The sequence below is a fragment of the Triturus cristatus genome, chromosome 11 (genome assembly GCF_964204655.1).
Source record: "Triturus cristatus chromosome 11, aTriCri1.1, whole genome shotgun sequence".
NCBI classification, from domain to species: domain Eukaryota; kingdom Metazoa; phylum Chordata; class Amphibia; order Caudata; family Salamandridae; genus Triturus; species Triturus cristatus.
Genome location: NC_140594.1, coordinates 692,309,827 through 692,337,720, shown reverse-complemented (window position 1 = coordinate 692,337,720; position 27,894 = coordinate 692,309,827).

Here is a 27,894-nt window from a genome sequence, read left to right as displayed (position 1 = left end):
GCGGCGGTGGTCATTGATTCTGTAGTGTGGCGTGCTGTGCTCTCAGATTGCAGTGCAGGCAGCGAAACCTGGGCTGCAGTGCGAAGGGGGATGGTGCACATCGCGGTGATGACGGTCACAGTGCGAGCTGCGGTGTCCATCGAAGATCAGCAGTAGATGGGGCTGGCATTGGTGGGCTACAGTGTGAGACGGGTGGTGCTTCATGTGGCTTACGAGCGGTGTCCCTAGGCCACGGTGGCAATGTCAGCAGGCAACGGTGTTGTCAGTGAGACCAGGGCAGTAGAGTGATGCAAGGCGGGGCAGAGTTCAGTGCCCACAGGTCGCAGTGTAAGCAGCGGACTTGGTGGCAGCGGCAGCCACCGTCGTCGGTGCGACCAGGGTTGCAGTGAGAAGTGTGGCGGTTCCCTCTGCGGTGCCTTCAGGTCGCAGAACACATGGCGGTCTTGGTGGCGGCATTGGGTTATTGTTTCCCTCTGTGGCAACTGAGAAACGCGGTCCCAGGTGCGGTACTTAGAGGAAGGTGAAGTCTTTGCTGTTCCTACCACTTCTTGAAAAGTGGTCAAACTCTACCTCAAGCCCTAGGAGAAACTCAAACAAAAGTTGCAGAAAGTTAAGTCCAGTCCTTTCTCTGCCCAAGACAGAAGCAGCCACTGCAGGCCAACACAGCAAAGTGGTAATTCCTCCTCAGGTTTCCGAGTCCAAAAGAGTACTAAAATCCTGGGGTCTTGGCCCCAATATTTATACCACATTTCCCTTTGTTCTCTTGTGGCAGAGAGTGTCTGTGCTCAGTCCAAACCAGTTCTCACCTCACTGGCCCAGCTTCCTGGCAGGAGGTGGAGACTGCATTGTCCAAGGCAGACCAGGCCCATTGAGGTGCAAGGAAATCTCCTCCCACTACTCGAAATGCAGCCCAGGTGTATTCAGCCCAGCGCTGAATCATCCAGGATAGGCAGACACACCTCAACCCCCCGTGGCTGTCTAAAGAGAATTAACATCTTCAGCCCCAGTCACTACAAAGTCAGTCAATTCACAATCCAGCAGAGTCATATAGGATGACTAAGCAAGAAAATACCCACTTTCTAAAAGTGGTATTTTTAAACACACAACATAAAAATCATCTTTACTAAAAGATGCATTTTTGCATTTTGAGTTCAGGCGTACTAAACTCCATTTCTCTATCTTGTCCAAATGGGAAGTTATACTTGTAAGAAGTTACATTGTACCTCCTATTCTATCCTATGGGACAGATAGCCTTTCAATAGTGGAAAACGAAATGCACTGTTTTTCACTATAAGGACATGTCATACACACCAGTACATGTCCTACCTTTCACAGACACTGCACCCTGCCCACGGGGATACCTTGGGTCTACCTGAGTGGTACCTTATATGTACGGAAAGGGAAGGTTTGGGGCCTGGCAAGTGGGTGCACTTGCCAGGTTGATAGGGCAGTCACAACTGCGCGCAGACACTGCAGTGGCAGGTCTGAGAACCCTTTGAATAACTGCTTGGGTGGGTGGCACAACCAGTGCTGCAGGCACACCAGCAGCACTTGATTTGTGGGCCCTGGGCACACACAGTGCACTATACAAGGGACTTAGTAGTAAATCAAAACCAAAGGAAATGATGGACGGAGTGTTGAACATTGCAAGCACTCACCCCCAGTCAACTGATCTGGGTTTAATCCATCACCGTTCTTTAGCCCACTCTGCCACCCCAGTTCAGACATGGCCATATGCAAATCAGTCTGACCCTGTGCCTCATGGGAACAGTCCAGCCCGAACTGCCAAGCCATGTCTTCCCTGGACCGGAAACAACCTTCCTAGGACCGGTTTCTGGCATTACAGCCTGGCTGAAGACGGCTGAAATGGCAGAAACCGGTCCTAGGAAGCTTGTTTCCGGTCCAGGGAAGACATGGCTTGGCAGTTCGGGCTGGACTGTTCCCATGAGGCACAGGGTCAGACTGATTTGCATATGGCCATGTCTGAACTGGGGTGGCAGAGTGGGCTAAAGAACAGTGTTGAATTCAACCCAGATCAGTTGACTGGGGGTGAGTGCTTGCAATGTTCAACACTCCGTCCATCATTTCCTTTGGTTTTTACTTAGTAGTAAATCAAATAATCCAAAAATGGAAACACCAATCCATAAACACAATTTACAGTCTAACACTTTCCCTTTGGGGTTAATGTAAACATTTACCAAAATCAGGGGGTCGACAGCCTCTTTAGACCAACTATTCAGACGGAGTGTTAGTAACCATGATTCCTGTATATCCAGCTCTGTAGCGTTTGCAGGTAAGTTGGAATTTATGTAAAGGACTAGGCTACCTTTTGCTCTTCCAAAGTAACTGCTTTTTTGAGCGGGTCTGCTAATCTTCACATACTCTATAAGGGGGTGCTTGTTAAGGCCCAGGTTTCCTGCAAAGCGATAATGTCAAAGGCCTACAGATAGCCTACTATGGAAAAATCCTCTGTTTTTGACTGCAATCCTCCAAGGTTCTATGAGCATATAGTATGGCCATTTTTACCCTTGGCGGCAATGCTTAGTTGCATCACAGTTCAATCCATGTGGGTGGTCATGGCCAGGGAAGAAGGGAGCCAGCTCCAACATTCCTGATCGTTTTATAACTTGATGATCCTTCTTTGTTTGGCAAGCGGATGTTCCAATTTGGCATACATTGTCAGACTAGGCTGCTGAACAGGGTGAGTTGAAGAAGTAGGGAGGGATCAATAACAGCTCAATGCACTTCTTAAGGTAGACCTTTAAGAGACTTTTCCCTTGGCGGAACGATCATGTTGCAAGAACAATGGTGGATATCAATCTTCCTGAAAGACAGCAACCTCCATGCCCCAAATCTTTAGACATTTTTTGTGCCCTATGATGTTTACAGGCATTCCCTTTACAGGGAATGTCACAAGGGTTGGTTCCATGCCCTGCCTCACTGTCACAGGTAGAAATTTAATGGAGAAAATGCTGTCTGATGTGACGAACTCCAATCCCGGCAATGCCTATATCAGTTTAAGGACATTCTATTGATTTAAGACATCCTGGGGCCCTTAGACTTAAATTCCAGAATCCATAAGAACCTGGATTCCTGATCTTCCTATTCCACTCATTTGGCTTTGGATTTGAGCCTACAGCCTCTACCGATGACTTTACGATCCTTAACCCTTGACTAGGGTGGTACATGAGATCCTTCAGCAGACTTCACCCCTGCACGGGCAATTTCTAGGATGTATGGCTGTTAGCCTATTTTGAGCTTTATTAAAGGCATCTTCGTGCATTGATGGACCGTGGGTCTTAAGTTGGACTCATTCTTTGTTGATTTTAATCTGCCTCATGGTTCCATTGGTTTTATTCGGCAGGCTGCTACTTACTTGGCAATGCAGGTTTGCGTTGGCTTTGAGCAGCAAACTACTATATTTTGTTACATGTTGGAGTGGGCCTTGTTGATTTGGTGTTATCCGCCCACATGGGGGCTGCTTCAGTGATATCCTCTTTCTCCCTGGGGGGTCCTTGGTGTGTGGTGGACATGGCAAGCTTGTTTCCCAGAGGCTCCGTCTGGGCCTGGTTTCTGGTTTTCCTGGAATGTTTTCTTTCCTGCTTCGTCAGGCGGGGTGGCACTTATGGGATGTCTATGTCCAGGCCTGTTTTCTCAATTTCATCAATTTCCATGGTTTGCCTCTCCTCGCTTCTTACTGATCTCCCATGCGGGGGTCCCACTGTTTTCTGCCATTCAGGCCTGATGACGTTTCTTCTGCCAGGCTCCCCGGATGCTGTGAGGGCACCTAGCTGTTCATTACTTGTGATGGAGATACTTCTCTCCGAAAGTCTTCGAGGATAGTTGGAAGCTGAACTAACTTGTTAATGACGTCTTTACAAGAGAATAATGTGCCTTTAGTGTTGCTGTTCTTGTGCACGTGTTATGAGGGTGTTTTGTTTTTCCAGTTTCTCTTCATCGCCTGACACAAAAACTGCCAAGGTGATGAGTAGGTCCACTTGAATATCCATTTTGTTGGCATGCTGGTTAAGTGCCATTGCTGTGGATTGCATGGAGTTTAAGATAGCCACCCACAGCTTTTTGTGTCTAATGAACTTTGCGCATTGGCTTTGTACCCAGATAGGACCCCTACGTTCCCAGAGTTGGAGTCCTGATCCTGCAAAATTCTAATGAACCCACAGGCTCCCTGTGGTGATCTTGTGCAAGTAGGTGAGCACACATTGAATGATGGAAATACATAGCATGTGCTACGAGTGCTCTGGGTGCTTTGGGCAATCTCCAGATTGACTGGCCTGAGGGCCAAGTATGATATGTGCCTTATTTCGGATTGCAGGATGACTGAGGATTGGACATTGGTGAGGGACCCATCACAACTGTTCTCTGTGGCTGTCCAATTCAAGTTTGGTAAGGGGGGTGATATATTTCTTATAACTATAACACTCGGGGAGAGAGGAGGCAAGAAGACGGGGCCCTCAATTAGGATTCCATTGATTCCTAACCTAGCAGCCAAGGGTGCACCTGGGCCCTGCCTACGGTCACTGTAGCAAGGCTGTCATCTGATTCAGGGGTTTGGGGGCAGCTCAATTAAAGGGGAAACTGAGGAACAAAGAAAACATGTGGAACATCAGGAGACTGGGGAAGAGGGTGGAAGTTTGCCCGGTCGCAAGCCACACCCAGACCTAGCTGGGCCTCTTCCTCTGCCCAGGCCTCAAACAACCAACCAATGGGTGCTAAGCCCCCACTGAACCACCCCCCTGCTCATAATAGTGGATTTGACTGCACGCTAGTCCTGGGTTTGGAAATTAGTTGGTATCATTGCTGTTATCATGCATAATGGCATTTGGCAAGCAAGTTTGTGCAGGTTGGTACAAGTGAGGAAGGAACAATCAAAATAGGGCTTGCCAAACTTCTGCCTATGCCCAAAAATCACTCCTTCCCTATGGTGAGGGGTGGAAATCTGGGGGCTCGAAAGGCAAACTGCAGACCACAGGCAAGACCGGACGCAAACTCACCAGAATCCCTTGAAGTCCGGGGAAGTTTGGGGATTATGGCAGGCATGTCGTTCCACCCTCCTCAGCAGACAAGCTCTCTTGAAAAGTGCCCACACTACATTGCACTGAAACCCTGCCACAGACCCAGGCTCCGGTTGCTGCAGCAAACCCTCTGCTCGCCTGTGTCACTACTCTTCCTCAGGCTCCCAGGATCTTAACTGCACCTACTGTGGAAACAGAAAGCGGATCAAACATAGTTTTTTTACATTACTGTAGTAACTTCAGAAAAAAGCAATTGATTAATGAATTGTAGTGTGTGCAATGCATAGTGTAACTTATTTATAGAGATGTACTGTGCAACTTTTTTTTTTTCCTCACAATCCATCGATTGTTTTACCCCCACTGTTCAAGGATGATGCTTCATGTAGACCACTGTTTGTGGTGAAGAAGTATGAAAGCTGAGAACTGTGAAAAAGGCAAAATGATATTTTTTAATCAATTGCAATACAGTGTTACATTATACGTAATGTGTATTTTTATAATGGTGTAATTTTTGAAGATGAAATACTTACATATCTCTATGTTCTGTTTTTGTTTCTTAATTGCAGTTGGACTTGGATATCTCAAAATACTTTTTCTACCACAGTCCTATTGCTTAGAGATATCCGTGAAGAGTGTTTTGAAACATAAAGTGCTCTTGCCATAGATAGCCATTGGTTTCTTTTGCCTATTGTGTAATTAAAACTTTCAGTGTAGTTCAGCACATTTACGGGTACTCACTCAACCACTAATTCACCCAGACAGCTACTTACATATCCACTCACTCATTCATACAGCTACTCACACACCCATACAGCCACTCATGCACCCTCTCAATCAGTCATTCTTTTAGCCACTCACACACCCCCTCACTCACCTATACAGTTACTCACAGACCCTCACTCACACATACAGTCACTAATACTACCGTTCAGTCACCCTTTCACATAGGGATTCTCTCACCCATACAGACACTCACAAACATTCACTTACCCATACAGACACTCACAAACCCCCTCACTCATCCATTCAGCCACTCAACAACCCACTCACCCAGCCAAGCAGCTACCCACAGTCACTCGCTCACCCATACAGCCACTCACAGACCCACTCACTCAATCATACAGCCACTCACTCATTTATACATTTACTCAGACACCAACTCATTGACCCATACAGCCACTCACACTAAAACTAACACACCCATAAACATACTCACACAGGTACTCTCTAACCCATAGAGCCACTTTCACAATCTTCCAGTCACCCATATATTTACTCGCACAGCCACTCACTCACTCAACAGCCACTGATACTAGCACTCACTCATCCATACGCCTACTCACATACTCACTTAATCACCCATGCAACCACACATGCACCCTCTTGCTTACTCATACAGCCACTCACACAGCCACTAACTCACCTCTGCAGTTACTCACACACCTTCACACTCACCCATACAGCCACTCATACTACTACTAACTCACCCATATACCCAGGTCCTCTCTAACCGATTTGTTTTATTTAAATAGCTTTATTTGCATTTGATAAGTTTTACTCTTGAAGGACATGTTCCAATCTTTTAAATAACAGTATACCTGTATAACATAATGGGCCAATTGGCCACAATAAACATGATAATCAGAGTCATTTTTCCTGCTGATACATATGAAAGTGAACATGATATCAACGCTATATAATAAGGAATTGTTTGCTTATTGTAACCTCTGTACGTTACATCATGTTTAGGTACCCAATAGGGTACATTAGTCATGTATATTGGGATAATCAGTTGTCTAGCCCACCCTCCATTTCACTGTTGTTGCATCTATGTGCCCAAAAGGCATCTCGTGTAAATATCCATGTATGAACATATAATTGGAGAGAAAGGATAAAGCAAATATGATACTGTTTTATAATCAAAAACCAAAGGAAATGATGGACGGAGTGTTGAACATTGCAAGCACTCACCCCCAGTCAACTGATCTGGGTTTAATCCATCACCGTTCTTTAGCCCACTCTGCCACCCCAGTTCAGACATGGCCATATGCAAATCAGTCTGACCCTGTGCCTCATGGGAACAGTCCAGCCCGAACTGCCAAGCCATGTCTTCCCTGGACCGGAAACAAGCTTCCTAGGACCGGTTTCTGGCATTTCAGCCGTCTTCAGCCAGGCTTGCTTGAATCCAGTGGCAAAGTGAGCAAGGGACTCACGTCTGAGCATACCCTGCCAACTTATGGCGTACAAAGCAAAAACCAAAGGAAATGATGGACGGAGTGTTGAACATTGCAAGCACTCACCCCCAGTCAACTGATCTGGGTTTAATCCATCACCGTTCTTTAGCCCACTCTGCCACCCCAGTTCAGACATGGCCATATGCAAATCAGTCTGACCCTGTGCCTCATGGGAACAGTCCAGCCCGAACTGCCAAGCCATGTCTTCCCTGGACCGGAAACAAGCTTCCTAGGACCGGTTTCTGGTATTTCAGCCGTCTTCAGCCAGGCTTGCTTGAATCCAGTGGCAAAGTGAGCAAGGGACTCACGTCTGAGCATACCCTGCCAACTTATGGCGTACAAAGCAAAAACCAAAGGAAATGATGGACGGAGTGTTGAACATTGCAAGCACTCACCCCCAGTCAACTGATCTGGGTTTAATCCATCACCGTTCTTTAGCCCACTCTGCCACCCCAGTTCAGACATGGCCATATGCAAATCAGTCTGACCCTGTGCCTCATGGGAACAGTCCAGCCCGAACTGCCAAGCCATGTCTTCCCTGGACCGGAAACCAGCTTCCTAGGACCGGTTTCTGGCATTTCAGCCGTCTTCAGCCAGGCTTGCTTGAATCCAGTGGCAAAGTGAGCAAGGGACTCACGTCTGAGCATACCCTGCCAACTTATGGCGTACAAAGCAAAAACCAAAGGAAATGATGGACGGAGTGTTGAACATTGCAAGCACTCACCCCCAGTCAACGGATCTGGGTTTAATCCATCACCGTTCTTTAGCCCACTCTGCCACCCCAGTTCAGACATGGCCATATGCAAATCAGTCTGACCCTGTGCCTCATGGGAACAGTCCAGCCCGAACTGCCAAGCCATGTCTTCCCTGGACCGGAAACAAGCTTCCTAGGACCGGTTTCTGGCATTTCAGCCGTCTTCAGCCAGGCTTGCTTGAATCCAGTGGCAAAGTGAGCAAGAGACTCACGTCTGAGCATACCCTGCCAACTTATGGCGTACAAAGCAAAAACCAAAGGAAATGATGGACGGAGTGTTGAACATTGCAAGCACTCACCCCCAGTCAACTGATCTGGGTTTAATCCATCACCGTTCTTTAGCCCACTCTGCCACCCCAGTTCAGACATGGCCATATGCAAATCAGTCTGACCCTGTGCCTCATGGGAACAGTCCAGCCCGAACTGCCAAGCCATGTCTTCCCTGGACCGGAAACAAGCTTCCTAGGACCGGTTTCTGGCATTTCAGCCGTCTTCAGCCAGGCTTGCTTGAATCCAGTGGCAAAGTGAGCAAGGGACTCACGTCTGAGCATACCCTGCCAACTTATGGCGTACAAAGCAAAAACCAAAGGAAATGATGGACGGAGTGTTGAACATTGCAAGCACTCACCCCCAGTCAACTGATCTGGGTTTAATCCATCACCGTTCTTTAGCCCACTCTGCCACCCCAGTTCAGACATGGCCATATGCAAATCAGTCTGACCCTGTGCCTCATGGGAACAGTCCAGCCCGAACTGCCAAGCCATGTCTTCCCTGGACCGGAAACAAGCTTCCTAGGACAGGTTTCTGGCATTTCAGCCGTCTTCAGCCAGGCTTGCTTGAATCCAGTGGCAAAGTGAGCAAGGGACTCACGTCTGAGCATACCCTGCCAACCTATGGCGTACAAAGCAAAAACCAAAGGAAATGATGGACGGAGTGTTGAACATTGCAAGCACTCACCCCCAGTCAACTGATCTGGGTTTAATCCATCACCGTTCTTTAGCCCAATCTGCCACCCCAGTTCAGACATGGCCATATGCAAATCAGTCTGACCCTGTGCCTCATGGGAACAGTCCAGCCCGAACTGCCAAGCCATGTCTTCCCTGGACCGGAAACAAGCTTCCTAGGACCGGTTTCTGGCATTTCAGCCGTCTTCAGCCAGGCTTGCTTGAATCCAGTGGCAAAGTGAGCAAGGGACTCACGTCTGAGCATACCCTGCCAACTTATGGCGTACAAAGCAAAAACCAAAGGAAATGATGGACGGAGTGTTGAACATTGCAAGCACTCACCCCCAGTCAACTGATCTGGGTTTAATCCATCACCATTCTTTAGCCCACTCTGCCACCCCAGTTCAGACATGGCCATATGCAAATCAGTCTGACCCTGTGCCTCATGGGAACAGTCCAGCCCGAACTGCCAAGCCATGTCTTCCCTGGACCGGAAACAAGCTTCCTAGGACCGGTTTCTGGCATTTCAGCCGTCTTCAGACTGTTTTATAATCAAACAATCCTGTCATCCATCCGCCACGTCTGGGTCAACACATGTGTAATGCAGGTAACACCCATCGAACCCGTCCGCATTAGGTCCACCTGTCTGCTATCGCAAAAAAACCAAGCATTGGCATAGGCAATAGGTCTCGCCTTTGGGACCTTATAAGTGTTTAGCCATGCAACAGTTGCATAACTAAATACTTGTAAGGTCCCAAAACCAAAAGCGAGACCTATTGGCTGTGCAAAGCGGCTGTCCGGCCGCGAAAGTGATCACGATCAAACATCAAAGTGGCCTTGGAGCCGCGTAAGTGAAAGTAATTGCGGCAAAGCGCGGCACGCGCGCCAGCGCACATGCACTCTAGCTCTAGGCTGGCCTGGTAGCACTTTTTGGAGCCCTCTCAATAAGTCTCGCCAGACCAGCGCAAGCGCTGTGTCAGGCAAGACCTAAAAAGGGGAATGTAGTGGAATATGTGACCAGATCACCTCTACCTTAATGCTCATCTGTCTCGGGGCCTCTCATAATCACCTACTAGTCCCCAAGTTATCCCGATCTGGGAGTATTGTGCACCGGGGAGTCTGTGCCCGCATTTTGGGTATCCGTTACCTGTGAGGAACTGGCTCCTCTCTCCTCCTCTAGTTGTCTCGGATCTGCAAGTATAGTATCCCAATTTGTGTAATACAGCTATTTCCTCTCTGTGCAGTGATGTACTTTCTGCTTGTGCCCACACTGAGCGATTTACTCCAGCTGTTTACCACTGGAGGGTCTGTGTGTTTCCATCTCTTGGTTATTTGTCTTTTTGCAACTATTAGACCCAGGTCAATGAATCTGGATGCGACCTTGCACTTCTTTGGTCTGGGGAAAAGTCCTAATATACACACTTCCCATGTATGTGTTACTGGCCTATCAGTGCATGTTGAAAGCATTGCAGTGACTACATGCCAATATGTACTCAAGGAGGCGTAGACCCAGAGAATATGGAGAAGGTCCGCATCTGCCTGTGAACAGCGAGGGCATGCCGAAGTAACAATGTGGAAATATTTATTTTGTCCAGGGAAAGATACGCCCTTTGCGTTATGTATGTCTGTATGAGTCTGAATTTAGAGTTTCTCAGGATATAAGTGGGGTTTCCTAACACCGTGTCCTATTCCCAATCCGTCCACTGTTGTTCCCTGTCTGCCTCCCACCGTGACCAGAGAGCCATCATGGGTTTCAAAGTGTGAGCAAGCATCGCCTCAGCCAACCAATGTACAGTGCGGGATCCATTGCCCATGACATGTAGATATTGTATCAGGAGATGCATCCCTGGTTCGGAAGATATGTCACCACATGCCGCGTACAACAATCTCATAATGGAGCTGTAAAGCAAAAATTGACCCGCTGGCAGATTATGGTCTTCTGCCAGGGTCTCAAAAGATATCAGAGCACCTTCTGTATAGAGGTCTCCTAGTGTACATATTTTTGCCACTTGCCAGCGCCCCAGTAGAGGTGCCCACCCTGCCCCTGGGTGTCCCCAGAAGTGGCAGCAGTGGGGAAAATGGAATCTTGTCTCTGGTGAGGTATAGACTTCTCCTGTAACTGCTGTGCGCTAGGGCAAGACAAGTTTGTGACGGGCGTGGTGGCCGAGCGATGGGATGAAACGGGTGGGATATCCGGGATTGAGACCAGGGCGGTTGCAAGGTGGCTGTGTCTTCTAAGCCCACTCCCGCAAACTATCTCGTTACCCATTGGAGTTGCGCCACCAGATAATACAGGTCCATGTTTGGCACCGCCAAGCCACCCTTACTAGGAGGGACATGAAGTTTCCGCAGCGCTATGCAGGGTCGCCCTTTATTCCAAATAAGTTTACAGATCAGTTGCTCGAAGTCACGGAATATTCTAGCCGGGACATATACCGGAAGATTGGCAAAGTAATACAACAGTTTTGGCAATACTACCATCTTAGTCAGTGCAATCCTGCCCACCACATTCAGGGGAATGGTCTTCCTGAATTGGATTTAAGATCTGACAGCTGATATATCTCTAATCAGGTTCCACTCCAAAATATCAGCAGGGTTCCGGTATATGAAAATACCTAAGTATCGGAACGTGGATGTGTACCACCAAAGAGAGAAATTATTCATATGTACATTCGTTTCAGGGATTGCATCTTGGAAGGAGTAGAGACCTGATTTAGCCCAGTTCACCCGGAGCCCCGAAACCTTCTCGAAGTCCCAGAGTGTATCTGCTATGGTGGTGGGAATATCATGGAGGTCCATTAGGTATAGTAATAAATCATCGGCATATAATGAAACTGTATGCATGCCGTCCCCCCAGTTGAATACCCCAATTCACTCCCTCCCTGCGGAGACGCCCTGCCAGTGGTGCCATGGTGAGTGAAAAAAGGAGTGGGAACGGGGGACAATCCTGTCTGGTGCCTCTATGCACCCATATGGTATTTGATATCTGCTGTCCCGTCTGAACCCTGACCGAGGGCCACACGTATAATAATTGAATCATGTGAAGAAAAGTGTGTCTGAGTCCATATCCCCGCAGCACCTCAAAGACAGGTCCTCTCTCACCCCTACAGCCACAAATACAATTGTTCACTCACGCATACAGCCACTCACTGACCCATACAGAAACTCAAACTAGCACTTACTCACCCATACACCTGATCACAGAGCCACTCACTCAGCCATACAACCACACATGCACCCTCTCACTCACTCGCCACTCACACACCCACTCACTCACTATACAGTTACACACAGACCCTCTCACTAACCTATACAGTCACTAACAATACTACTCACTCTACCTATACACCGACTCACACAGGTAGTCTCTCACACATACAGCCACTCACACAACCATCAATCATCCATACAGCTAATCACACATCCAATCACTAACCCATACAGCCACAGACACTAGCCCTCATACACCTATGCAGCCACTCATACACCCACCCATTCACCCATACAGACACTCAAGCACCCTCTCACTCTCATACAGCCACTCACAAACCCACTCACTCACCTATACAGTTACTCAGACCCCAACTCACTTACCCAATCAGCTACTCACACTACCACTAACTCACCATACTCCCACACACAGGTACACTTTCAACCATACAGCCACTCACACATCCATTCACTCATCCACACAGCCACTCACACAGTGACTCACCCATTCAGCAACTCACACTAACACTCCATCACCCATACAGCTACTCACACAGCCCCTCACTCACACATACAGAAACTCAAATACCCACTCACTCTCCCACACATCACTCTTTATCGTTTTTTAACCCATAAAAGGTGGTTCTGACAAGAACCTTTTTTTCCTTCTTTTTATGTAACTACGTTTCTTTTTAATTTTCTGACATTTTTTACTTTTTTATATTTTTATCAAACAAAATGGCAACAAGGGGGAGCAAAAATTGCAACAAGCAACCCAAAAACAGTGCAAAATCTGGGATAAATGAAAAAGAAATTAGCAGTAACGTTGCCTTGCAGCTTCAAGGATGACATCTACAGACTGCTCACCAGCTGTGAGCATAGTGCTGCAGTCAAGGCAATATGTGCCAACATGCCATAACTCTGGGGCAAATTAGGGATGATGCCTTTTTACTTCACTAGGCATTCTCTCCCCCAGGAACTGGTGGTGCAGCCGAAGATGTAGATGGTGCCTCTCCAGCTCTCTCCTTCTATGCCCTCTTCAAGCTTTTGTAATGGTAAGTCTTCAAATGGTACAACATTTAAGTTGTAACACACAAATATTTTTTGCTGCTATCTCTTGAGAGGGTCTTGTCACAATAACTGCATTTTATGAATTTTGCGACATTTTGTGACTCTCCAGAGGGGACAATAAATAATTCCCACACAATACTCTGCTTTTTGGGTGAAAGCCCTTCAACACCAGAGTCTTGGTGTTCCACCTCCTGCTCCTATCGCTGCTGTGGCACCTCCTGCTCATCACTACCTTCTGTTGCCATTTCGAAGATCAAAATTGACAGTGCCAAAGCTCTAATCAGTGTGCTGTACTAAATACACAGGGCAGATCCAAAAATGAATGGAAGATTCAAGAACAGAGAAATGGGTGGGTACTTCCTTTGAAGATTAATGAAAACTCTCTCCTGCAATGATATCTTTGTTTCCAGGTCATATGATCTTCGTGAATATTGACGTCCTTGCAACAACTGGCGTTGTCGCAAAAATGGGAAATACAATTAAAAAGTCCTTGCCATTAAAAAAGATTACAAAAAAAGAAGTTTAAACACTGTTAGTGAACAGCTATTGTCAAACATTAATAACAATATGTGTATATATGTGTTTTACTCTTTTTGAAAAACACGGTCTTTGTGACTTTTCCTCAAAACCGGAGCATACGTATTCTGATAATTTGCAACAAATTTGCATGATTTAAAAAAATTTGAAAAATAAAACACAGTTAATAATCCACTGAAACAAATGAGAAGGAGTGACAGAGAAGTACTTAAATAAGTAATTCATTATGCAGGTGTAGTGTATAATATGTAGTAGGCATTTCACAATAACAAAATATTAAGGGCCTCATTTATGAGGTTTTGCCATAGAGCAGCGCTGAATGCGTTCCAGCTGCGCTGACTTATGGCAAAAGAAAAGGCAAGAATGCGCCATATCTATGAGATATGGCACATTCCTGTCTTTTTCCCTATGTGCTAGCACATAATGGGCTGCCGTGAGCCAACACAGGTACCTTTGCACCATGGTGCAAGGGTTCCTGTGTTGCGGGATGATTATTTTTGTGCAGGAACGGAAACTTTCCTGCACAAAAACAATCACAAGAGGCTTTTTCCTCTTATTATGTGTGCGGCAAAATGCAGCACACCTAGAAAAAGGAAAAACGAGGAGAAATAAAGATATTTCTTCTCGTTGTGCCTTCCTTACACCTCCCCTGGGAGGCGTAAATTTCTGGGGCAGCCTTAGATTTACGATTTCTCGTAAATCTGGGGCAGTGTCAAAAAGTCATGGATGTTGCTGGGAATGTCCCCAGCAACACTCATTGCACGCCCCTTTAACGCAGAAAACTGCATTAAAGGGAACAATATAAGAGGCAGCATTAAGCCAAAAAAAGTTGCTTAGTGCTGCCTCATAAATATGGAGCAGGCTCCTGCGCCAAAGAACGTCACAAAAAGTTACGTGACGGCAGTGCATGGGGCCTCATAAATTAGGCCCTAAATAATTTCCGCTTATAAAGCAGCAAAGATGAGTACACAATTTTCAGAAATCAGAAAAATCGTCTTTAAAAAAATGAGATTCCTTTCAAATCCTCATATTCATTTTATAAAAATTAAACTGCTACATGAAACCTTTGCTAATGTAAACATAGCATGTGCCCCAGGTAAAGCTCTACTTGGGAAAAATGGAAACAAATCTGTCTTCTTATGCTGGGTGAATAGAATCCAAAATCATTCTCTCTGAAAATCCATATTGAAAAAGATCTTAAATCCTTAACAGAAGTGAACACATCATAAATACATTTGAGTAAAATCTGAACTTCAGTGACGGTGGTGAATCAATTCTCTACTGACAAGAGCAGAGACCACGGTGCTGCCCTTTAAATATACTAAGTATGGAAAATGGCAAAAACAGTAGCACCACTCGAACACCCATTCATACACCCATAAACTTAATAACATACCCGTCCAAAGATCCAAAGCACCACTTGCACTTCCACTCACAGACAAATACAAGCACTGACACAACCAGTGAGAAACCCATAGATGTATTCACACCATCGCTCACAAACCCAATCATGCACTACAAGAACACCTCAAACACCCACAGAAACATTCACACCACCACTCAGAAATCCACTCATACGCCCACTAACAGACCCACACTAGTGCTTACACATACACTGTGAAACATTACAGGTTAAAGTTATGGAAAAAGTTTTAGAAAAACCTAAGAAATTCACTGAAAGAAACCCAAAGGTTAAAGGGACGTTATCGTTTGGAAATAGAATTGAAAAACCCTAGAAATTCACTGAAAACACCAAAGGTTGCAGGGACATTCTAGTTAGGAAATAGAATTTAAACAAACCTTAGACATTCATTGAAAAAACAATCTTATTATATTATACTAAATTATTTTGGAGTTATTCCAGTTTTCTTCCAAAGATTTGTACATTTATCATGCAAATGCATTTCTTTCAAGATCAGATGTATTGATTAATATGTTTCTAAGGGAGGAGAGTCAAAAAAAGATACTCTCAATTTTTGTGAAAGGTCAAAAGATCAAACCTGCGTATCTTCTATGGGGTGCCATATAATCAGTATGAGTATCATATGTATTGTAGTGTGCCTACTGTCTTTATGTATTTTTTGCATGGGTTCATAAAAACCGTTGCACATTAAATCTATATGAAAGTTCTAAAATCAGAGTATATGAACAAGCTAAATAATTAAAAGCATATACGCACTAACATATTCAGCTTATACCTTCTATTAAAACACTCCAATAAAACTGAATTTGTTGCAAAACATAGTTTTAAAAAAACAGCTGCCAGTGTAAATTAGAGTGAAATATATATAAATTCTGTATAAATCAATCAATCAGGGATTTGTGAAACACACTATTTACCCGTGAGGGTCTCAAGGTTATGAGGGGAAGGGGAAGGGGGGGGTTCGAACAGCTCCTTCTCATCCGAAGAACCAGGCGTTGAGGCTCTTCCTGAATGCTTGCAGTGTGTGGGTTCATCTGATGCTGAGGGGGAATTTGTTCCAGGTCTTGGTCGCGATGTAGGAGAAGGCTCTTCCTCCCATTCTGGCTCTGCCATGCGAGGAATTTTACCCAGGGCAAGGTCGGAGGAGCAGAGGTTTCTCTTGGCTGCGTAGAATGAGATTCTTCCATTGAGGTATTGGGGTCCAGTGTTGTGGAGGAATTTGTAGGCGTGAGGGAGCAGATTGAAAATCACTCTCTTTTCGATGGGGAGCCAGTGGAGGTCTCGTAGGTGCTGGGTGATGTGGCCTTGTCGTGGGATGCCGAGGACGAGTCTGGCAGCGGCATTCTGGAAGGTCTGCAGTTTGACGAGTGGAGATTTGTTGATTCTGGCATAGAGGGTGTTCCTGAAATGCAGTTTGCTGGTTATGAGTGCATGGGTGATGGTCTTTCAGGGTTCGGGGGATCCATTTGACGGTCTTGCAGAGAATGCAGAGGGTATTGAAGCATGTGAAAGATATGGCGTTGATCTGTCGGATCATGGTGAGGCAGGAGTTGAGAATGATGCCGAGGTTGCAGGCGTGGTCCGTGGGTTTGAGAGGGTTGCCAAGGGCAGTGAGCCACCAGGTGTTGTCCCCTGCGGAGGGGGTGGGTCTGAGGACTTCCATTTCATTCGAGTTGAGCTTCAGGCAGCTGCTGCTCATCCAGGATGCAACATCCTTCATTCCTTCCTGGAAACTGTGTCTGGTGATGTTGGGTTCCTTGGTGAGGGAGAGGATGAGCTTGATATCGTCAATGTAGGATACTATGCTGAGTTCATGTTTTCTGACAATGGTAGCGAGGGGGCCATGTAGATGTTGAAGAGTGTGGGTCCAAGTGAAAATCCTTGGGGTACTCCACTGCTGATCTGTGGGTTCGGAGAGGAAGGGCGGGAGTCTGATTCTTAAAGTTTGGCCGGTGAGGAAGGAGCGGAACCAGTCTAGGGCAACTCCCTGTGTGCCGGCGTTGTGGAATCTGGCGGCTAGTGTGTGGTGGGAGATGGTGTTGAAGGCTGCTGAGAGGTCTGGTAGAATGAGGGCTGCTGTGTGGCCTTGGTCCGTGGCGGCTAGGTCAGCGGTCTCGGTGCTGCGGTTGCTGCGGAATCCGGATTGTGAAGTGTCGAGGATCGAGTTGGATTCTATGAAGTTCGTGAGCTGGTTGTTGGCGATCTTCTCTGTGACTTTGGCTGCGAAGGGGAGGAAAGCGATTGGTCTGTAGTTCTTGAGATCCGTCAGGTTTGCAGAGGGCTTCTTGAGGAGGGGTTTAACTTCTGCGCATTTCCAGTCATCGGGGAACATGCCTGTTTTGAGGGTGAAGTTGATTGTATGTCATAGTTCAGGTGCTATGGTGGAGGCTGTGGAAGATATGCGGCGGGCAGGGGTCAGTGGGGGATCCTGAGTGTATAGTCCTCATGGTCTTTGCGGTGTCTCCTGTGGTGACAGGGGTCCAGGCGATGATGGTAGGCTGGCTGGCATTGCTGGTGGTAGGTGTAGTGTTGGTGCCTTGGTTCTGTTCATCGAAGTTGTCCTAGAGAGGCCTGATCATGTGATGGAAGTAGGAGCCGAGTTTGTTGCAAAGGTCCTGGGATGGAGGAACTCCAGAGGTTTCCCTGCGGGGTTTGGTTAATTCCTGTATGATGCTGAAGAGTTACTTAGTGTTGTGGGAGATGGAGAGGAATCTGTCCTGGATGAAGTTCCTCTTCGTGGACCTAATGAGTTAGAGGTGTTCTTTCATGGTGGGCTTGCAGGTAGTGCGAGTTTCTGAGGTTTTGCTGTTCCTCCATGCTTTCTCGATTCATCAGCACGTGCCCATGGATTCGCGCAGGTCTGTGGTGAACCAGGTGGCTTTTGTGGTGCGTTGTCTGTCGGAGTTCTGGTGGTGGGCGAGGGTGTTTGTGCAGTCTGTGATCCATCTGTGGAGTTCGTTGGCTGCAGAGTTGCCATTGGTCGTGGTGGATGGAGGAGCACGGTTGAGGGCAGAGTTGAGGTGATCTTCAGTGATCTTGGTCCAGTTCCTGTGCAGAGGAGTGGTGGAGGCATGTGTGTGGTGGGTTTCAAAAAGGAGAAGTGGATGCAGTGATGGTCCTTCCAGAGGGGTTGCGTGGTGTGGCTGAAGCGAATGTTTTTTCCTCCTGCGAAGATGGGGTCGAGGGTGTGTCTTGCCTTGTGGATGGGGTGAGCTGTTTCAGTCTAATGTTGGTTAGGTTGTCCAGGAGAGCGATGGAGTTGGAGTCGCTGAGGTTGTCGAGGTGGAAATTCAGGTCTCCGAGCAGTGCGTAGTCCATGGAGGTGAGGGCGTGGGTGCATTGAACGTGGCTCACGGTCCGGGAGGTCTGTAGGTGAGGGTTCCATGTAGAGTCATTCTGGGGTTTGTGGAAATGTGGATTTTCCTGGTCAGTTATGTCCCCTATCTTGGACCCCAACGGTTCTATATGCATGTTACAAGTACATGTATGTTCCCTCCAGTTCCAGTTTCTAAGACGCAAACATATGTGTGTCTACCGTCAACATGTTCTCTGTCAGATCCGCCATCAATGGGCTGGATATTCGATTCCTAAGTATAAAAGGCCACCGACTTTATATGGCCAAGTTACTCCATTTTTACAGTTCAGGCGAGTAGGCCCGATTCTGTCCTCAAAGCCTTTCCCTGCTCTCTGTCTCTGACAGCTTCAGCTTGAGCTCGCATCTGTATCCATGAACTTTGTCCTACTCTCTGTGCAGCTAACGGTGCCTGCCTCGGCCAGTTTTCGCCTGTCTGCCAAGAAGTTGTATTTCACCTTCGAATTATCTATTTTGCTCTTCAGCCGATGCATTCTTGCCTAGTAGTTTAAGTAAACATTCCTCCAGTTACCAAGCAAAAGGCCAGGCTTCTCTGTCTTCATGCAAGTGATTCATAGCCCTGTTGCTATGGAAAGTTTTCTGCCCCTCGCATCTCATATAGACACTTAGACGCTTGTACACGCACATAGTCAGTATAGAATAGATTCTGTCCGAGAGTCTCTTCCTTGTGGATAACATAGTTCTTTAAACATAGGATGTTAGATATGATTTGGGATTAGGATGACTTGACCCCAGACTTCTCGTCTCCACATGTAGAGCTAAATGTCAAGTCCCCTTCACCCCCTAGTTACACGTCAATTACACGTCATGCTGCTGCGCGCGCATCTATGCCAAGTATTATCTTATAGATCCACCTATGTCTGATAATTCTAACCAATCATGTTTCTTTTATTCCTTATTACGCCTAGTTTCGATTATGTCACTGTTACGTCATTTTTCTTATCAAATGTTACGCCTTCTACATTCGTTTCATTGTAATGCACTTATTATAAAAATGTATGTCTGTTAATAAGTTATTGTACTTCACTTCCTGAACCCTCGTGGTGACGGAACCTGAAGGCCGCCACTCGAGTCGGCCATTTTGAATGGAATAAAGCCCATTAGAAAACCTCTTATACCACGGATTCTGCCTCTTGTTATTTTGAGCTATTTACTTTAATTTAAGATTCCGCATGAAATTCAGTCCGGTAATATTTATTTTATTTACCACATAATGGCGCCCGAACAGGGACACTTTCTCATCTCACGCGCCGGCGGTGCGTTGCAGGCCCGGTCTCCTGCCACAGCTGGACGGACCATAAACGCGTACCAGCAGGATTTCCTGTAAGCTCCCTCCGGTCAAGCGGGGGCGACTGAGGCTGCGATCAACCCAGACGAGGCGGTGAGAAGTGCGAAGTATCCCGACCAGAGCCTAGCTGAGAGAGCAAGATCCGAGGTATACAGAGGCCCACCAGGTTTTCCGAAATTCCGACGTCCAGAGGGTCCGATGTCCGCAGTTATCGAGTCCTGTCCATTCTCTGAGGCCTTCCGTTTCAAGGAGCTACTCGGTGAGTACCATCGCCGGGGAGGCATGTTGACGTGCACATAGGTTGTGCCGGTCAAGACGGGTTTGGGTACACAAATCCGGTCTGCACTGTTTAGCAGTGTATATGTACTGTTTAGCAGTATATCAAGTATTCCGAAGTATTCAGTTATTGTCAAGAATTCAGCGTGGTGATTAGTTAAGCAGACTGTCATCATTGTCGACCATTATTAAATGTTTAATGTTTAATGTTTAAAGTATTCAGAAAATGTCTTGCATATTGTGGTATGAATGACTGTTCATTGTTCACTGTTCATTATTGTGTTTCTCGTATTAAGTAAGTTCAAGAGTAAGTATCAGATCAGTTGTTAATATGCCGCTCTTCTCGAAGTTAAGACAGATTACCACCAGAAAAGGGGTGCTTGAAGAAGCAGTTCCTATTCCTCCTAGAGACACTCCAGGACATTTCATGTACCATAAACATGGCATAGATGCCATATTGTTTCTTGATCTATGGGTAGATTATACCAAGGGATTACCGGAAAGTCAAAGGTGGCCCATAGCGGGAACCTGGGATGCAGAGTGCATCATGAAAGTGGAGGAAGAGTTATGGAAAAGAAAGGTCAGACAGTCACAGAAAGACGCTATCGAGTTATGGCGTAAAGAATCTCATAGACGAACAGAAAAAGCACGTAGACAAGAAGAGAGGAGTAAAGAAAGTTCAAATAAAGTTCAAGAAAATCTATTAATTGAGGAAGGTATCCGAGTGAAATCAGAACAAGTAAATAGACAAAGTAATGCTCTTATGAATGGTATGTATCCCCTTCTAGCCGAAGGATTACCTAAGGCTGCTCCAGAGATACCAAAAGACTTGCCACCCCCATTATTTCCAATTAAGGTACATCCAAAAGGGCGTCCCAGAACCGCAGAAGACGTTTTCCTTTCCTCATATCTAGATGATGCAGCCCCCGAGTATGCTAACGCCACACCACATAGACCGTCTGGCGGAGGGGTTCAACGTCAGGATCAGGTATCTGTCCCCGTGCAACAGCAAGTCCCGACGCAAGTTTCGGCAAGCACATCTGTTTCCGCATCTGTTTCCGCAGTCGACTCTACAGGGGTATCGACACCCATAGTTGCTGTGTCACGTTCAACGAACCCTTTCACACCCGACGCCCCAGATGGGGCCACGGGAGGTGCTAGCAGTACTTTTACACCACCTAGAATAAATAAACTTGTCTTTCAAGAGTCAGCACATTCACGTACACCTAAGTTCGTAAGTGAACGTGCGCTTAAGGAACTCCTTGTAAATTGTAGATATGACCCGGTGGTTGGTAAAGAGGATGAAATGGTCCTGGCATCATTACGTATTAGGCGAGCCGCAGAGTATTTAGCAAGGTTACCAGGGATGACTACGCATCTGGATAACATATATCATTTTGTTCAAACAGGACGAGATCCAGGATGTATTAACAGAGCTATGGAATTCCAGAAAGTAGAAATACAGGGGGAACTGTTACGTTTCCTCATAAACTGTGTGATCAGAAATCAAGATCGTCCGGGGGTAGACATGAACGTAATGCTTACTCTTACAAGATGGAGTCAGAATATATCAGAAGGGAGACACGATAAGCAAAATTGTATAATAGCCATGTGCCGAAAAATCCGTAAAGAAATAGAACGTATTCATGCAGAAAGATTGGGAACAGACGAGTTTGAGCAAGATGAAGTGTCCGAATCAGGGGACTCTGCAAGACAGTCAGAGACCATAGCCTATGTAGGCAGAGGAAGATCCTGTGAAAATACTAGATGTTTTTCTGATCCCATACATTCTGTATGTCCAAATAATAGCAGAACGTATCCAACGCCTGTAATAAATCTGAAGTCTCCTGAACATTCGTTTCAAGCCGCAGATAAAATACTACGAGAACGAAGGGGTTACCACCTCCTCGATTCCATGGATGAGCAAGAATTAGCCAGATCAGCCGTTCACTGGATCGTTAGTCCTGAAAAATATGGTGATGAGACCGTAGCACACACGTTTCTCAATCTCAGTACAGATGAACAACGTTTAGCTGGAATCTATATGATTCAGCAACTCCTCATATTATATAAGAGCCAACATGCTGACCCTGGTCCTTTACCTGATATATTAACGGAACTACTTACGTACAGATGGAGAGGTTCTAGTAACAAGCTAATTAAAGAGATATTAGTGTCACGTAAGCAGTACGTCCTTTTTGTAAATCCAGATTCTCTCTCCCTGCCCCCCAGAGAAAGAGCACCGTACTACATGGATAGACAAAATCCTTTACGAGAAGTGCACCCAATAAAAGGCGAAGACAATGAGTTTCACCGTGTATTTGTTTACACACCCATATCAAAAATGGAATTATTAGAAATGAAGAAAGTAGTACCTAGCCATGATAAAGACCCAGCGGGTTTCCACCGAGAAATTAAAGACATGTTACTGATGGGAGAGTACACCTTTCCTGATATTATGACGATATTAAAGGTGCTTTTGCCTGCTGGCATTTATGAAAAACTGAAAGAAAAAGAGTGGGAAGTGGGAGACCAAAAGATAGACTGGACAGCATTAGCAGAGGAAGAAAGGGGCCGAACTGCAGGTTCGGGGCTCGGGGATAAAGTTAAACTATTACCAGGTTTACTAGTACAGGTACTGCCACGTTTATTAACTACAAAAAAGGAAGATTGGGGTGCAATCACAGCCTGCAAACAAAAGCAAGATGAAGACACAAGCGATTATTATGCTCGATTTGAAAAATGTTTTGGTATAAATAGTGGTATAAAAGCAAGTAGTGACTCATATCCACATTTATTTGTGACAAAATTAGTGGAAAATGCATTACCTCCAGTAAAGAATAGAATATTGAAATTCGAGAGTACCTGGCAAAGTAACACTCCGTCGCAAATGCTACAAATGTTACAGTATCATCACAATAGAATTAGGGATGAACAAGAACACGAGCATAGACGCATGAAGGATACAAAAATGAAAATGCTAGTTTCTCAGACAGTACCAGCAGATGGTCACAAAAAGAGTGTGACACATTCTGGTGATTCTGCAGTTCCTGTAAAAGGAACCTGCAATTACTGTAAACAACTGGGCCATCATGTACACGATTGTCCAGTCCTGAAACGTAATATAGCTACAGGCATTACAAAGGAGAGACCACGATTAGTTAGACAAGATCAGAATGAACAAGGAGCTATGCTGCATGGACAGTCCGTGCCAGTTCAGCAACAGTCCATGCCAGCCTCACAGCAACCCATACAGTTTGTGCCAGCTGCACCACCGTTGCCTGCTACTGCCACACAAACCACAACACAACAAATGTATCAGACTGCACAGTATGAATACCCTGAGTATCAGCGTTACGCATGAACCAGCCTAGAGAGGGAAGTTGACTTACCGCTTATCGAGATTCCGGTAGATCAAGAAGGACCTTATGTACATAGTGAATTATTAGGTCAAGATAGAAAATTCTTACTCGATACAGGGGCAAGTCGAACAACCATAAAACGTAGTGAAGTTCCAGGGGCACCCCTCTCAGGCTCTCAAAATGTTTCCCTTGGTTTTTCGGGAAAACCTATTGTTAATGAAGTATCAAAGCCTCTACCACTTACGATAGGACCTTTGACACGAACTACAGATTTATTGCTTACTAAATCATGCCCAGAAAATCTGTTAGGAATTAAAACTCTGAAAGCACTAGGAGCCATAATATGTTGTTCTCCGGAAGGAGTAAGGTTGTTTTTACGTGATTTTAAAGGTCACTATGTGTCTAGAGACATGGATCCCCGACTACAGACTTTACCAGTACATCTATGGGCACAAGGCCCTACGGATGTTGGCTGCATGAACATTACACCCTATCGAGTCACACTGAAAGCAGGAGTGGTACTACCACGAATGCGACAATACAAGTTACCGCATGATGCTGTAGTGGCTTTGCTGAAAATCATTGATGAGCTAATTGCCCAGGGAGTAGTTGTAGAAACAGACTCCAATGTATGTAATTCACCGATAATTCCGATTCTTAAACGAACTGATCCTACTGCTCCACCAGTGTACCGATTGGTTATTGATTTGCGTGAACTAAACAAGTGTATTGTACCACAATTCCCTGTGGTCCCTGATATATCATCGTTATTGACAGCAATTGATTCCGAAGCAACATTCTTTACTGTAATTGATCTCAAGAATGCCTTTTTCAGCGTCCCAATAGATCCGGAAAGCCAATACTTGTTCGGATTCAGTTTAAATGGGCGCAGCTTTAAATTCTCACGCGCTCCCCAAGGATTTACAGAAAGCCCCAGCATCTACAGCCAAGCACTGAAACGAGAACTTGACAGTATCCACATGCCAGTCAATACAGCACTGCTTCAATATGTCGATGATCTGCTGATCACCGCGAGAAGCGAGCCAGAATGTGAAAAAGCTTCTCTGACAGTTTTACATTTCCTAGCCGACAAGGGGCACAAGGTGTCCCCTTCTAAGCTGCAATTCTGTGTTCAGCGAGTTATTTATCTTGGTCACTCGCTGTCCAAGGAGGGAAGGCAGCTTACACCAGATCGCATCCAGTTAATTGCTAACATGTCAATACCCCAGACACAAAAGGAGGTGCGGGCTTTTATAGGCCTCACTTCATATTGTAGACAGTGGATCCCTCAGTACGCATTTCTAGCAAAACCACTCATTCAGTTAACCACACAGGAGGCAGCCACATCGACTGTTCTCCCTTGGACTCAGGAACATACACAAGCTTTTGAAAGCCTAAAGGAAGCTTTATGTCAAGCACCTGTTTTAGCAACACCATGTTATAGCAAACATTTTACACTCTTTGTTACAGAACGCGAAGGTACTGCCTTATCAGTACTCACTCAGGATCAAGCAGGATCACGCAAGCCATGTGCTTATTTTTCCAGTACATTAGATCCCGTAGCTCAGGCTTTGCCTGCATGCCTGAAATCAGTGGCAGCGACAGCTTTAGCAATTAGACAAAGCGATGCCATAGTATTAGGACACCCATTGACAGTACAAGTACCACATGCAGTAGAGGTTCTTGTGAACCGAACACAAACACAACACTTGACCATAGCAAGACTTACTGGTTATGAACTGACATTGTTTCAACCACACATAGAGATCCGACGGTGTAATACATTGAATCCTGCTACACTATTACCTGTAATTGGAACAGACCCACTAGCTCATGATTGTGTTGAAATCATTGAAATAAAGACGAAACCTAGACAAGACTTGACAGACGTTCCATTGCTAGATCCAGACCTGACGTTATATGTAGATGGTTCGTGTATGAGGACAAGTACAGGAAATTTAGTTGCCGCATATGCAGTCACAACAGACACTGAAGTTATTGAGACAAATTGTATAGATACTTTGTCAGCCCAAGCAGCAGAACTTGTTGCTCTAACACAAGCCTGTATTCAAGCCGCGGACAAGAAAGTCAACATATATACTGATTCACGTTATGCATTTGGAGTCGTACATGACTTCGGAGTGCTTTGGCGGGAGAGGGGTTATTTAACTTCTCATGGAACACATATTCAACACGGGTCCCTCATTCATGCTCTGTTAGACGCGATTCATTTACCGACTGCAATATCAATTATGAAATGTAAAGCACACACGAAGGTTACTGATATCATTTCTCAAGGCAATGATTTAGCTGACAGAACAGCCAAACAGACTGCTCAGAATCGCACATCCGACATGACAAAGCCAATAGTTCAGACACCAACACAGTGTATGACAATTAAGGATCCCACACTTGATGTAATTGACATACAGACACATGCCACAGCAGAAGAAATAAAGAAGTGGACTGAACTAGGAGGGATCCAGACAGATCAAGGATGGATGACGAAAGAGAAATCTGTATGGTTTCTCCCTGATTCCATGGTTCAAGCCATTATAGCTACAGTTCACAGTCCAGCACATTTAGGAGAGAAGGCTATGCTAGACAGCATTCAGCACATTTGGTTCAATAAACATTTACGAGCAGCAGCTAAACAAAAAGTTCGTACCTGTATGATATGTTGTCAGTTTAATCCAGGAAAGAGTGTTCCCGTAGAGCAGGGTGGATTTCAGCCTCCTGACCATCCTTTTGAAGTCCTCCAGATGGATTATATTCAGATGGAACGTTGTCGAGGATTCAAATATGTCCTCGTAGTTGTCTGCGCTCTCTCCCGTTGGACAGAGGCGTATCCCGTATCAGATTACACTGCCCCGACTACTGCCAAGCAGCTAGTTCGAGAATTCTTCCCACGGTACGGTTTACCACGTGTTGTATATTCAGATAACGGCCAGCCTTTCTCATCCGAATTAATGAAACATGTCTCACTTTTGTTGGGATATCAGTGGAAATTCCACTGTGTCCGACACCCCGAGGCAGCAGGTCTCGTGGAACGACATAATCAACTTTTAAAAATCAGATTGTCCAAAATATGTCAGGAAAAAGGTGTGGACTGGATAGTAGCCTTACCAGTTGCGCTATTCTACATGAGAATGGTAGCACACTCTCGAACAGGGCTATCCCCGTATGAGGTGATCTTTGGTAGACCACCGAATATGTGGGGGACGCCTATACCCCGTAAAATAACTGATGTTGACTGTAATATGCTGACAGATTACCTGGCTTCCTTGATGTCTGCACTACAATCTTCTCGTTCACAGGTGGTCGCAGCTTTTCCTGACAACACTGAGGTGAAACCCCATGACGTGGTCCCCGGGGACTTTGTCCTGGTTCGGAATTTTGATAGGAAAAGCCAATTGGATCCTAGGTGGAAGTTGCCTAAGCAGGTCCTGCTGACGACCAGAACAGCTGTGAAGATCGAAGGACGGAAAGGATGGGTGCATTCCACCCATATAAAAAAATTTCATGGACTACCTTCAGATATAGACACTGTGCCCTGCACTCCCTCACAGACTGATTCAAAACTTCCTTTTGTTGAACAAAATGACTCTCAGTGCTATAAACAGAAACTCAGGTCCAGATCTAAACTGTCGGACGATTTGATTGTTTAAGTCCTCTCCAAGGTGAAGCGGTTGAATCTGTCCCGACATGTATCCCTTAGGTCTGAATGATGCAGAGTCCAGAATCATAATGAAACGACATGCTTATTGTAAATTACTGCGTAACCACTGTATTGTGACATTATTAATTTTGTTTTTATTGAGTATTTTAGTAATTATTACGAGTATGATTTTGCACATATATCATCCTGTTTCTAAACGTGTTTTCAATATAACTGATGAACATTCTTTTAGTGACCTACCGCCACATGAGTTGTCCTATAGACTTGCGCTGCGCAATAACACATTCATTAGTATGTTACATCATTCCCATCAGACTAGTAATGCGACAAATTGTTGGGTGTGTGGCCGACTCCCTCCCTATCAGAATAACAAAGGAGTTCTGCCTTTCTTTCCACATCCATTTACACGCAATGGCTCCTGTGGAGCATGGTTTAGTTTATTAAATTCCATAGACCCAGACACAGCAGTTTATCAACAACATTGGATATGGGGAAATCTAAATCTAGTTTTATTCAAAGTCTGTCACCCTAATAAGGAGGGTCACCCCAGTAGAACAGGATCTGATTTAGAAAATGAAGTGTATAAATTAGGTAATTTTACGCCTAATCTTATGATTTTGAATGTCAAATCCGAAGTTGAACTAATTCTGCCCACTATGTCAGTATTTCCAGTAAAGGGTGAATTATGTGTGAGAAAAGTTGGTTCCATA